This window comes from Canis lupus, chromosome 3 (assembly GCF_048164855.1).
Source record: "Canis lupus baileyi chromosome 3, mCanLup2.hap1, whole genome shotgun sequence".
NCBI classification, from domain to species: Eukaryota; Metazoa; Chordata; class Mammalia; order Carnivora; family Canidae; genus Canis; species Canis lupus.
Genome location: NC_132840.1, coordinates 18080638 through 18094564, shown reverse-complemented (window position 1 = coordinate 18094564; position 13927 = coordinate 18080638). Strand labels below are relative to the sequence as shown.

At 44.4% G+C, this 13927-nt stretch overlaps 1 protein-coding gene and 1 long non-coding RNA gene across 2 annotated transcripts in view; one reads left to right on the top strand and one right to left on the bottom strand.

Annotated features, from left to right (window-relative positions):
* The window catches only part of CDYL2 (chromodomain Y like 2), a 268630-nt gene that overhangs the window by 13464 nt on the left and 241239 nt on the right, over positions 1-13927 (top strand). The window lies entirely within an intron of this gene.
* LOC140624522 (uncharacterized) lies at positions 5248-7736 on the bottom strand. Its single transcript, XR_012023998.1, has 3 exons — positions 7528-7736; positions 6931-7040; positions 5248-6302 (listed from the first exon to the last, which is right to left on the bottom strand). It is a non-coding gene; the product is annotated as an uncharacterized lncRNA (long non-coding RNA).

Genomic DNA, 13927 nt, shown 5'->3' with positions numbered 1-13927 from the left:
TTTCCATTCTTTTACTACTCCTTCTTTTGACTATACATTTTCTAAAATTTCTGCAGTCAACATGTATTTCTTTTCTGGTAGTATAAGAAAAAAAATGATTCACTCATTTTATTGCCTCCCAAAATGAATTTTGCACTCTAGATTTTGAATTTTGCATCAATAGAGGAGACACTGAACCCTGGGTGCTGCTCCTTGAAGGCCAGTAGCAACCCTTTACTCTGGATGCATTTTTCCCATTTAGCTACATTTCAGCATTTCAAGGATTTTCACCCAATTAAGATAAATGTACTTGGATGAAATGGCTTTTTTTTTTTCAAAAAGTCTTTAAAATGCTAAAATAAGCAAAATAGCAAACGACATTTAAAAGGAAGCGAAAACATTGAAGGGATGAAATGCTACGTATCATGGAAAAAGGAATTACTCTTGACACATGATTGTTATAAATATAAAATTAAGGTGGACACGTCCTCGGACGAATGAGCAGAATGGGCTCAAGAATGGAAACAGGGAAATGACTCCCTGGCGTATGCGCCATGCAGGACCATCTAGGTGACTGTACCACGTTCTGTTTATTCTATGTGGTCCTTCACTGTGGGGCCCCACCCATCCTACCTGCGGGTAGGTGGCCCTTGATTAAGGGAAACCATTCTTTCCAGGTCAGTCACCTAGGTGCCAGGGATTCCTTGGATAGGAAAAGGGGGCTGGAAGTTTTATCAGGTAGGGGAGAAGGAAGGGTCTTGTTCTTTGGATCTAAACTTCAGGGAATCAAAATGTCTAGGAAAGTGCTTCTTTTCTGCATCTGCCTCCCAGCTGGTTCCTTCTCCCTATATCCATTTGTTCCAGTTACCCAGCACTACACAGTGCATTCTCCACAACAGAGTGGTGTTAGACAAACAATATTTGCATTTGTGGATTCTGTGTGGGAAAAATTCAAACAAGACACAGTGGGGACAGCTTGTCTATCCACCAGTGTTTGGGGCCTCAGCTGGGACAGCTGCACAAGGCTGGTGGCTGGAGTCATCTGAAGGCTTTTTGACTCATCTGTCTCGTGGTTGATGTCAGCTATTGGCTGGCGGCCTCAGTTTCTCTCAATATCACTTCTCTCCCTGTGAGCTTCCACCTGGGCTTTGGTCATCCTTATAAGCAAGATGAGGGCTTCCACCAGAGCAAGTGTCTCAAGAGGGACGAGCTGGGCGGAAGCTGTATCCTTTGGATGACCTGTCTTTCAGAGTCACACGGTACCTCCTCTACTGGGGAGAAGAATCCCAGCTCCTGTCCTGACTCAGGGGTGGGAACTGGGACCCTACCTCTCATGTGGCCAAGTCATGCTGGAAGAGCATGTGGCATAGAAGATCTTGTTGTGGTCATTTTGCGACTACCTTGCTCCAAGACCTTCAGGAGCATACATTAGAAGCCTAGGATAAAGGTTACTCTCCCTGTATATAGACTCTCCCTCTCCCCACTGCCCAGTGAGCAGTCCCTCAGACCTACTTTCTGGTTCTCTAACATACCAAGATCCTGATCCACTCAGGGCTTTCACACAGGTTCTCCCCACATCTACAGTCTTCATTCCAGCTGTACAGGCTGGCTGCTTCTCTACAAGTCTTAGATTAAAGATTAACCCTCCCATGAGGTCTTCTTTCCTGGGCACCCTGAATCAGCTCAGATATTCTGTATCACTGTGTTCTCTTCGTTTCCTTTATTGGCGTAATTCCTTTGGGATTATGTATTGATTTCTTGGTTAAGTACCAGATCTATGCCTATTTTATTTTTATCCCCATTGTCTAGCACAGTGCTTGGCACATGGTATTCACCAATGGAGATGCGTTAAAGGAATAGATGCTACATGGTGTCCACCTCAGAGAGGCTGGCTAGGAGCTGGAACCTAGGGTTGGCGTAGATCCCCAGGTGATCGTATTTCCAGTTAAGTCCCTATGTTTAGATCCCCTTTGCTCTTCCCTGGTATTTGCAAACCTTCATAAACATACTTCATTCAGCCTTGACCCCGATGAGCTAAGGTTCCTCATTATTAAGGCCAAGAAGAGCGTTAAATGGGAAGCAGCGCCCCCTAGTGGCCAGAATGCTGGTGGCGGTGCCGGATCCCCATGGGAAGGCAGGGGTCTGGGCTCAAGAGCTGAGATCCAGCTGCCCCTACCCACATGGAGATTCATTGAGATTCGTTTCCCCATTCTATCCTTGGGGAATCTGGGTTTTATCGATATTAGTGAAGGTCACTTTTGACTACAATTGGAAAGACCCCATCACATAAGTGTGCTTACCAAGGGCTGCTGTGTCATGTGTGAAACGTCACAATTATTTAAAATGTGACTCTTAGTAGCTGTCACTAGGCGAACTGACTTACGGCAGCTGTGACTTACCTTTGGCTTATAGCTTCCATTAATAAAAAACCACATAATTACGCCCTGACCTCACTGCTAATCCTCTTCTGTTTGCACACTCCGTCCTCTTTGCTGATCTTCAAACCCATGCAGAATGCCCCATCTCAGGGCCTTTGTGTTTGCTGTTCTCTCTGCCTCAGGTACTCTTGCCCCAGAGTACATGGCCCACACCTCATCTCCTCAAATCTTTGTTCAAAGAACATCTTCTCCACAAGGCCTTCTCTGACCATCCTATTAACAGTTGCAAACTTCCTGCTAAGGTGGGCCCCATCTCTTCTCCAAAAAACTTAGCTCCTTTTCATGTCCTGTAATAATGCTAATGGCCTGACTGTTCCCACCAGACTTAAGCTCTAGGAGGGGCAGGAATTTTTGTTTCCTTTCTTCGCCGATGATCTCCCAGCTCCTAGCACAGAGCCTCGAACATAATTGTTCAATGAATGATTTAACATACTTGTTAAATGAATGATTAAACAACTCTGTTAATAACCATTCTTTATGCTGGGCATTTTACAAACCATTTTAATGATTCACTCCAGCAACCTATTAGATTTTTTTTTTTTTTTTGGTCTCTGTTTCATTGAAGAAGAAGCAGGCTCAGGGAGGTCAAGTCATTTGCTTGGGGGAACACAGATACTACTTGGCTGAATTTGGAGTAGAATTGAAATGTGTCTAACTTCAAGGTCAATGCTCTGTTCTGTCCCTTATCGATGCAGACACCCAACCCTGCTCCGTGGTGGTGTGAGGAAGGGCAGGGTCCAACAAGAGCAGGCATATAGTTCTAGGGTCAGAAACTATGATCTGGGCAGGAAGTGTCAGGGATGTGGGTTGTTCTCCACATCATTCTACAGAGGCTGCAGGCCGGAGGAAATGGCTGTGAATTTCAGGATAGTCCTATCTGTAGCAGCCTGACCTGAAGGCCCTGGAGAGATGTATTCCACCTTGATTACACGTTGGTCAAACTTCCCAAAGAAACCATGGTTCTGAAAGAGTGGAATTTAGGGAGTTCTGTGTCTCACATCGATAATCATGACTATAAATGGTTATAGACTATATGATGATAAATATGGGGAGTCTTTTTAAATACAAGACCTTTTTCCTTAACACAAGACATTTTAAACTAAGTGCCTGCCATGTGACTGCCCTGTCACATGTGACTGCAGGGATTCAAAGGAAGAGGCTGAAGGAGTCTGGTCTAGTACTGTGAGGTTCCCTCTCATAGCTTGGAGATAAGCTGGACTGAGAGATCTGAGTTCTGAATGGGGCTCTTCAGGGACCCTAAACCTGAGCAAGGGAGTTTGATGGTATAAATCCACAGTCCTCAAAGTGTGGTCCTTGGACCAGCAGTGTCAACATCGTCTGGAACCCTTTAGAAATGCAGACTCTTCCCTCTTCCCTATCCAGTGCTGATCTGGAGTCCAGCAGCCTGGTTTTAACAAGCCTTCCAGGTGGTTCTGAAGTTTGAGAACCACTGGTGCATACCTTAATCCAAAATAGAGCCTCAGTGACTCTCTGGTTCCTTCAGTAATATTTGTCCTCATGCCCCACCAGGTGTGCTGTGGGATCTAGAGTCAAAGGTGGGTTTGAATGCCACTTTGAATGCAAGGGTAGTTAATTTCTCTGGGCCTCAGTTTCTTTCTCATTAAAATGAGGATAAGGAACACCTGCTTTATAGGGTGATTATATACATATATGAAAGGAGACAATGTGTATGAAGTTCCTGGCATATAGTGTGTATTTAGTACCTTTCTTTGGTATTTGCCTCCTGCCTCCCTCCTCCATTAGCTGGATGTTTTTGGTTATGAGCAATAAAAAGCAGTTCACAGTAGCTTAAGGAAAAAAGAAATGCTTGATGGGTTCAAGGAAGTCTTTGAATAATACTTGCTGCTTCTAGTTTCTCTCATCCCACTTATTTTGAACCCACTCTCATCAGGGTTTTGTACCTCTGCTCCTCCACTGAAAGTGCACTTCAGGTTTCCAGGGGTGACCTTGAGGCTAAATCCAATGGCCTTTTCTGAGACCTTATCTGATAGTACTGAACACAGTTGGTCATGTTCTCCTTGATGTGCTTTCTTCTCTGGCATTGGGGACAACCTCCTCCCCTGATCCTCCTCCCATTGCTGGGTGGTCAGTCTTCTGTGCTGAGTAACCATAATTCTTTAGCTATCTAAAGGCTCACAGCCTGCAGAGCTTGGGCCTTGGGCCTCTTCTCCTTTCTACCCATACTCTCTTCCTAGGTGATCTCATCCAACTTCATAGTTCTGATGCTAACCATATGCTGCTGCTGCCTTGCCAATTTATATCCTTAGCCTGGACCTCTGCCCTGGATTCTACTCTGGAATATTCACCCGCCTTTGCAGTGTCTTTACTTAGATGTCTGAGAGGTTTCTCAAACGCTGACATGTCCAAACAGAGCTTCCGATAGCCCCCATTCCCCGCCTCCCACCAAATCCTCCTCTGCCACAATTTTCCCATCTCTACTTTAATTGTCAGACCAGTGTCATGTGCTTACTTCTGGAAACGGGTAGTGGGTTAGGAGTGGTGGAGGTTATCCTCTCCCAAGTCAATGGATTGAGAATCAGAAAAAGCATGTCCTTCCAAAGGAAAATTGAGGTTGCTGTTACCACAAGAGAGTGAATGGCTGCTGAGAAAACAAAACCACAACTGCACTCTTCCCTCTAATTGTAGAATTATTTGAGATATCTGACAGGTGGAAGTCTCAGGAAGCAGAGAACAGCTTGCAGCATGGCACAGAAGCTGTGGCACTTGGTTTGGGAGTCTGAAAACGGTGCCTTGTCTAGGAGTATGATGAAAAGAAAATCCACAGGCCACCTCAAACCAACATCTCCTGCCTCTTGCATGGGAAGTGGGCCATCAAAGCCTGAGGCAGCTCCCAGCTTCACAGACTCATGACTCACACTCAGAAACTTCTAGGATGATAAAAGCTGGTGTATTAGTTATCTACTGCCATGTAACAAATCACCACAACTTAGTGGCATAAAACAACATGGCTGTGTTCTCTCAGTTTCTGTGGATCTGGAGTCTAGGCACTGCGGGAGCCCAGATTTGGACCTAAGCAGTTTTGTTCTTAACAAAGGTCATGTCTATTCATATTTTCTGAATTTTAAAGGAATCTATGACCACCCCCCCCGCACACACACACACACACACACAAAGCTAAGAATCACTGGACCAGTTTACTACTGGCATCCCATGTTTGTAGGACTCTTTCTGATGCAAATGATAAATGCCCAGTTCAGTTTAGCTTAAGCCCAAAAGATAATTCACTAGGTATTGTAACTGGGAAGGTTGGGTGTTTCAGGCATGGTTGGATCTAGAGGTTCAAGAGATATTTCAGAATATCATTCTCTCTCTCTCTCTCTCTCTCATCAACTTGGCCTGTCTTTGAATATTGGCTTAATTATGCAGTTAGGCAACCCATTGAGAGCCCATGGCTTATCCTCCAGCTGACAACCTCAGCAGGGGAGGGAGTTCCCTTTCCAGTGGCCAGATACTAATTCAGGAAAGATTCTTGTTTGGCCCCTGGATCTCAAGTCCATTCTTGGGCCAATCCCTGTTCTTAGAAGATAGGTTAGTGTATTAGATTCCCATTGCTGTTGTAACAAATTATCACAAACTTGGTGGCTTAAAACAACACAAACTTATTATCTTATGGTTCTGTATTTTAAAAGTCTGATGCAGGTCGCACTGGGCTAAAATCAAGGGGTTGGCAGGCTTGTATTCCTCCTGAAGGTACTAGTGGGGAATCTGTTTCCAGCTTCTTCCAGCTTCTAGAGGCTGCACACATTCCTTGGCTTGGGGCCCCCTTTCATCTTCAAAGCCAGCAAGGAAGCATCTTTCTGACACTGCTTCCATCCTCACATCTCTTTCTCCAATTGTCTCCCTCTGCCATTTTTAAGAACACATGTGATTACATTGAGCCTACATAGCTAATACAAGTTACTGTCCTTTGCTGAAGGTTAGCTAATTAGCATCCCTAATACCGTCTGCAATCTTTATTCCTCCTTGCCATGTGAGGTCACATCTTCACAGGTTCTGGGGATTAGGATGTGGCTCCTTTGGGAAGCCATTATTCTGCCCATCATGGGTAGGAAAGATAGTTTGTCAACCTGGTTCACATGGGACGTGGGGCAGGGTGCCATGACGGACAAACCCACAAGTCCTCCTCATGGGCTGGGGACAGGTTTCTCAAAGAAACAGTGAGTGGCATGAGAGAAGAGGACATGCCTACTTCATGTTCCTTCTGAAGGTATAGGCAAACTCTAGCAAGCATCTGTTTGCTGAATAGGACTCTCATATGCCCCCTTGAAGCTGCTTTATGTTAAAAGACTTGTGATTCCAAAGTGGAAGTGCCCCATTGTGATGGTTAATTTTACAAGTCATCTACTTCTCTGAAGAGCCCTGACTAATGTGCACCCATGGAAAGAGAATCAGGAACCCTGCCTCTGTCCCTTGCTGAAACAATGTTGAAGGTTCAGTCAAATGTGGGAATTCTTGAATCCTCAGGCCTCACCTGGATGAAGTTGGAGAGACACCATCCTAGAGGAAGGAGTCAGTATGACAAACTTCTGACAGGCTTTCTCTTAGAGGGCAGCACATTCTCCAGTTGGAGGTAATTCTCACCTGTAACAAAAGAGAGCAATGGGTCAGAATCTATCACAGCAGCACCTTTTCTCTATCACCTGCAAGAGGCGAACAAGATGGTGCAGATGTTGGCTGGGAGTCCAGTGTTCCCTGGTGCTTTGCATAAGAGACAGACACTCCTTCTACCCCCAGAGTTCTTCTGTGGTCTGCTCTGCATTGGAGGGGAGAGGCATGCTTCCAGCTCCAAGCACATCTGTGTCCCCAGCCTCATTTGTCCTGGGTGGGCACCCACCCAAGAGTCTTAGGGTTCATGACACAGCTTAGATGTGGAGACAGAAGTGACAGGGGACTCCAGGCCAGGACACTGTCAGAGCACAGGTAGACAGACATTGCCTGCAATGGACTGAATGTGTCCCCCCACATTCCTATGTTGGAATCCTCATTCCAATGTGATGGCATTTGCAGGTGGGGTCTTTGGGAGGTAATTAGGTCATGAGGGTAGAGTCCTCATGAATGGGATTGGTACCTTTGGAAGAAGAGGCCAGAGAGCTAGGTAGTTTTCTTTCTATTGTGTGAGGATCCAAGAAGATGATCATCTGTGATCCAGGAAGCAGGTCCTCACCAGCCACAGAATCTGCTGGCACTTTGATCTTGGACTTCTCAGCCTCCAGACTGTGAGAAATAACTTGTTTATTGTTTAAGTCTGTGGTATTTGTTACAGTAGATTAAGACAATGTCCTTGATAGTCTTCCAAGGCCCAGAAGAAGGCAAGAGACTGATTTATTGCTAATTGGCCTAGGGCAACTTCAGCTCCCTGTTTCTGAAGTTTGGAGTTGGTTAGAGTCCAAAACTTAGAGGTTATATATATAGATAACTGTATTAGGATTTTTTCCCCTTTATTTGTCTAAACCCTGGAGGAAGAATAACCATGGAAATTAGAAGGAAGCATGGAATATTTCTTTCTGAGAGGCTGAAAACAAGTACCAAAGTCCACTTGAGTTATTTATAGAGAGAAAAGTTTGGAGAGAGCTCTTAAAAAAGTGGTAGATGGAATATTACCTTCAAAATGAACATGTCTTCAAGCCTGAGAACATTCTCAAGCTTTTGGGTGGCTCACAAAGAGAAACTGTATCTGGTAAATCTTGGGAAAACAAAAATAAGCTAATAAGGTTGAAAGCAATGAAAGGCTAGTTAGAAAGGTATCTAACCAACTTGGCCATAGGTCTTTGCATACCCTGAAATCCTGTTCTGAAGATTTCCATTCTGTTTATCTTACTTGAGGTTTTTGTTTGATAAAAATTTAATTTATAATTGTCCTTTTAATTCTTCATTTCTCCTCTCACCCTAACACCCCCTGTAAATTGGCTATTGTTGCCAAATGGGTCATTTGAGTTGGACACAGGAATTAATTCAGTTAAATGAATGTCCAGTTAACGTAGTGAAGCTTTGTCTTATCGGGCATATAGCACTCACTTCAAAGAAGGGTAGTGGATATAATCTATAGGATTACAAACTATTTTGCTTGCTTTGTTTTGTTGATTTATTTTTCTTTATTTAATGGAATGGAACATTTAGTGTAAAAGTGTCCTGGACAGTGAAGCCTTATCAGTAGATTATTTATTTATTTAAAATATTTATTTATTTGAGGGAGAGAGAGAGAGACAAAGCAGGGTGAGGGGCAGAAGAAGCAGACTTCCTGTTGATCAAGGAGCCTGATGTGGGGCTCCATCCTGGGACTCTGGGATCATGACCTGAGCCAAAGATAGACACTTAACCAACTGAGCCACCAGGCACCCCTTGGTAAGTTGTTTAAACCAGGATTTCCTAAGTGCCACATATCCATTACTGGGTAACTTGGTAATCCAGATGCCTGGATTTTACTCCTAGAGATTCTAATTTAGTGGCTCATGCATGAGGTCTGGAGATCTATGTTTTAAAAACCTTCCTTCACTATTATTTATATTCCCCAAATGAATGAGAACATACAATGTTTGTCCTTCTCCGATTGACTTACTTCACTCAGCATAAATAATAGTGAAAGGGAATATAAGGGAAGGGAGAAGAAATGTGTGGGAAATATCAGAAAGGGAGACAGAACATAAAGACTCCTAACTCGGGATCCCTGGGTGGCGCAGTGGTTTGGCGCTTGCCTTTGGCCCAGGGCGCGATCCTGGAGACCTAGGATCGAGTCCCATGTCGGGCTCCCGGTGCATGGAGCCTGCTTCTCCCTCTGCCTGCGTCTCTGCCTCTCTCTCTCTCTCCTCTCTGTGCATTCTCATGAATAAATAAATAAAAATCTTTATATATATAAAAAAAAGACTCCTAACTCTGGGAAACGAACTAGGGGTGGTGGAAGGGGAGGAGGGCGTGGAGTGGGGGTGAATGGGTGACGGGCACTGAGGGGGGCACTTGACGGGATGAGCACTGGGTGTTATTCTGTATGTTGGTAAATTGAACACCAATAAAAAATAAATTTATTAAAAAAAATAAAGCTAATCTAAGACAAAAAAATATAAATAAATAAATAAAAACCTTCCTTCAGGTGAATTGACCATCCACTATCATCTGGGCAGCTTGTCAGCCTGAGAGCAGTGCATATAACACCAAGGGAAGAGAAGCCAGGAGGGATCCACAGAGTCCTGGGGTTTAACCTCATAGAACTACATCCATAAAATGTCAGGAATGTCCCAGATGGAAATTAGCAACATGGGACAGGGAACAGTGGCAGGAAGAGGAGTTCCATCCGGCAGGTGGTGAGGACCCTGGATTGTCCAGGTTGGAGATGACCAAGGGGCAGGTGCAGATAGGACTCTAAGCTACCAGAGTCTTGAGCTCACAGATGATGACATATGATGAAGTGAGAGGCAGGATGGATCAGTCCATCAGGGAGGGGCCCAGATGTGCAAGGAACAGAAGATACGGGTGAAGTTTCATATCTCAGACTCCAGAGATAGAGCAGAAGTCAACAGGGGAAGCCAGAGACTAGGTCTGCGAAATACAATGTCCTGAATGACCTTCAGAGGGGAACTTCCGGAGCTTTCAGGGAGGAGAAGAAACCCGGTTCAGAGACATAGTGTGCATATGCATGCAGATCACTTGTTTAGGAAGGTTGGTGGGGTAAGGAAGGAAGCAATACTATGGTATTTTTAGGTGGTTGAAAGGTCATTTTAAGTTTGGGGAAATGTGAGTAGTTTGTAGGCAGAGAAGGAGAGGAAGGTATTACTGACATGGAGGGAAAAAAGAAGGAAGTAGCCAAGAGCCAAGGAATACCAGTGGCCTCTGGATTTGGAAGAAGCAAGGAATGGATTCTCCCCCAGGAGCCTCCAGAAGGAGCAAGACCTGGTGACTGATTCTAGCCCCATGAGACTCCTTGTGGACATCTGACCTCCAGAACTGTAAAAGAACAGGTCAGTGTTGTTTTGAGCCAGGAATTTTGTGGTCATTTGGTAGAGCAGCAATAAGGACTAATTCAGAAAGGGAGCCCCAGTGATGCATTCTATAGAAGTCAGCTTCCGGACACAGGACAGAGAGGGTGAGGAATGGAACAGAAAGGACAAATGGCATAAGAAAAGATGTCAACATCTAGAAATCATATTTTTCTGGAAAGCTACATTCCCTGTGCTGAAGGATATTGTGAAGAGCAGAGGATGACTGGGTGAGGAAGATATAAGGGATAGGAGGGAAACTGAGTGGGGAAAAAGTAGAAAGGAAGACAAACCATGAGAGACTCCTAACTCTGGGAAGCAAACAAAGGGTACAGAAGGAAAGTGGGTGGGGGGATGGGGTAACTGGGTGATGGGCACTAAGGAGGGCACATGATAAGATGAGCACTAGGTGTTATACTATATGTTGGCAAATTGAATTTGAATAAAATATATAAAAAAATAAAGTGTAAGGGGAATACCAGCACACATTGCTAAGTGAATGTACTTGATTTTGAGTGTAGTAAGATGAGGGGGGGCCAAAATTGAAGTGAGAGGCCAAGACAAGGCTGGTTGGGGAACCCCCAAACCCATGCCATCTGTAGGGAATTCCCAGCATCACTCCTCCACAGTAGTCTCTGATTTCTCTTTGGGTTTAATCTTTTTCCCCATTCTTAGTCCAGGTATTTGGGGGCCCATCTCCCTTCTACAGTGATAGGCATGCAATCTAGGACCACTCAAACAGCATAGCTCTGACCTTCTGGCCAACTGAAGGGTTGAGGATAAGCATGTGACTCAGGTTGGGCAATCAGAGTGAAGTCCAGGACTTGCCCAGGAGTTACCTGGAAGGGCATTTCTCTCTTTTCTGCTGGGCTTGAACCCAGGAGGGCATGAAAGCAAAGTGTGTCTGAGTTGTAGCCAATTCAGCAGAAGTATAAGACAGAGAGACACTGGCGACATTGTTCAAATCCCAGAATCCAGGCACACCTCAGTCTGCTATAACTCTGGTCTTTTTTGTGTCAATGAATTTTCCTTTTTGCCTAACTGTTTGTAGGCATCTCCAATTGAAATGCTGCCCTTCTGACACCAAGCCTATGCTTGGGACAAACCCCACCCTTCACTTGGCCTTTTGATCCCATTGTGCATTGAACATTTGCTCCCCTGTGGCTTCAACACCTGTGTAATCTATCAAAGAGGACTGTAGACAGGTCATTGATGATAGGTTTTCTGAGTGGTGAGAACTGTCCCCAAAATAGGATACTTTGTGCTGTTCTTGAAATGGTTGCACTGTCAAGTCACAAAGGAGGTTTTTGTCCCCTACATATGTAGGTATGTAACATCACAACAAAGGCCCAAGAAGCAATTTCCCTTTTTTGGGATGAGTAAATATAGAACTAGCCGTTGCCAGAAACCAATGTGCTAGATAAATGTACTCTCATAAGAGAACAATTTTTCTTATAAATGTACCAACTGAACCAGCATTTTTTTAGTCCTTTACCCTTTGCAAAATATCATCTGCCTGAATCAACTCAGATCAAGACCACCCCAAGAGGAGGGTATTACAATCCCCATTTTATGGATCTGGAAATTGAAGCTTAAGAGGTTAGAACAGGTCACCCCAGTTCTCTAGTGAATGAGGGTCAAAGATGGAATTGGAATCCAGGTCTCTGGGATTCCACAATCCTATTTAATTAACACCACACTGAGCTGGCTGAGTGAGAAAGTTCATGGCAATGTCAGGTGTATCTGAGCTTGGAGTCTATGTCATACTCTGCTGCCAGGACAAACTCTATGGCTTCCTCAGACCATTAAATAAAGGTCATAGAAAAATAAGAATGTACTTAGAGTTCAGAGCTTACTAAGTTGGTCTTCCTCTCTGATCTTTCACCAAGTCCTGTTGATTTTGCTTCTCAAACAGATCTACGTATTTCTGGCCATCTGCAACCCCCCAGCTTCATTTGCCTGGATGACAGCTGTTGTCACAGGCCTCTTTGTTTCCACTCTTGTCAACTCCAGCCCATTCTCCAAAGTGCACAGGAGTGAAAGAAACAGAAGTCAAGTTATATCCCTTCTCTACTTGAGACCTTTGAGGGTTCCATCTTTTCTTAGGATGAAAATCAAACATCTCATGAAGGCTTAGGCTTTTCTGCATGGCCTGGACCCCTCTGACCCCTCAGCTCCATAACTCACATCTGCCCTCCCCATCTCTGGGGTCCAGCCACACTGGCGCTCTCCCAGCTCCCAGTGTCATGATCCCTTTGGTCCCGGAGCTTGTTCCTACTCCTGGGATACTCTAACCATGCCACTCCCTTATCTCCCACATACAACCCCTTCCACCTAGTTTATCCTACCCACCCTTACCTCTCAGCCTTCTGTATTGTTTTCGGGGGTCCCCAGTTACTGGTCCCAATAGCAACCTTTTCATCTCTTTTCTTTGTAGCACTTACCCCAGTTTATAATGATATATTTACTTACTCTCATCTCAGCTAGACTCTAAGCTCCATGAGGATAGGGAATATGTTTGTTGATTGCTTCTAATGGGCACTGGTTGCCTGCTTTTTCCACTTCCCATTCACTTCCTAAGAGCATCCATGCTTTCTCTCATAACAAATATGAGCTTTGAGGGGGACTGACAGTGTAATCTCATTCTCGCTGTAATGACTGTTATCTGACAGAGTAATGAAGCCCTGAGATAGTCCACACGTGTCTTTACCTGGCCACAGTTGGTTTGTCTTTTCCATGGGCAACTTTGGGCCATTCTAGGATGATTGAGGGAATATTTTCTTATCTGTCTACAGCCCTCTTGCTACCATGAAGGGCATGAGGATGATAGAAAGCTGACATTCAGAAGAAAGGAGAGCTGTGAGCATTGCAGAGAAACCAAGGCAGAGGGGATTCTTACCCTCTAATGAGGTTACATTAAAGATAATGTCCCAATTCAAAGGTTTCTTCAGTTAGTTTGGGTCATTTCCAGGGTGGAAATGTTTCTCATAGGTGCTGGCACAAATAATTATTGTTCATTCTCTGGTGGCCTCCTTATGCAACCCTTGTCTACCTTTATTGATAGAGTCCTGGTAGGAGATTCTCCACTCTTTTTTGCATCTACAACTTTGCAATGGCTTCATTATAGGTGGAGTGTATTCCCTCAATCTTTGACCATCTGGCTTGTGTTGTTCAATGATATATGTGTGGAAGTGACCTTAAGAGGGCTTACACATTTCTACTTGTACTCTTGTTCCTCTGCCATTGCCATGAGAGGAATGTGTCCTGGCTAGCCAAGTAGTACAAGGCAGAGGAGAACTATATGAAGCTGAGGTGCCACAGTGGATCCCAGCCTAGATCAGATAAAGTCCACCTGACTTCTAGACACATGAATAATAATTAGTGAGTACTGTTTTAAGATAATAAATATTTGGGAGTGTGGAGATGCTTTGTTATGCAGAAGAGCTAACCAATACAATTTTCCATGAAAACACTGATCCGCTAGACATATAGCTATTTCTG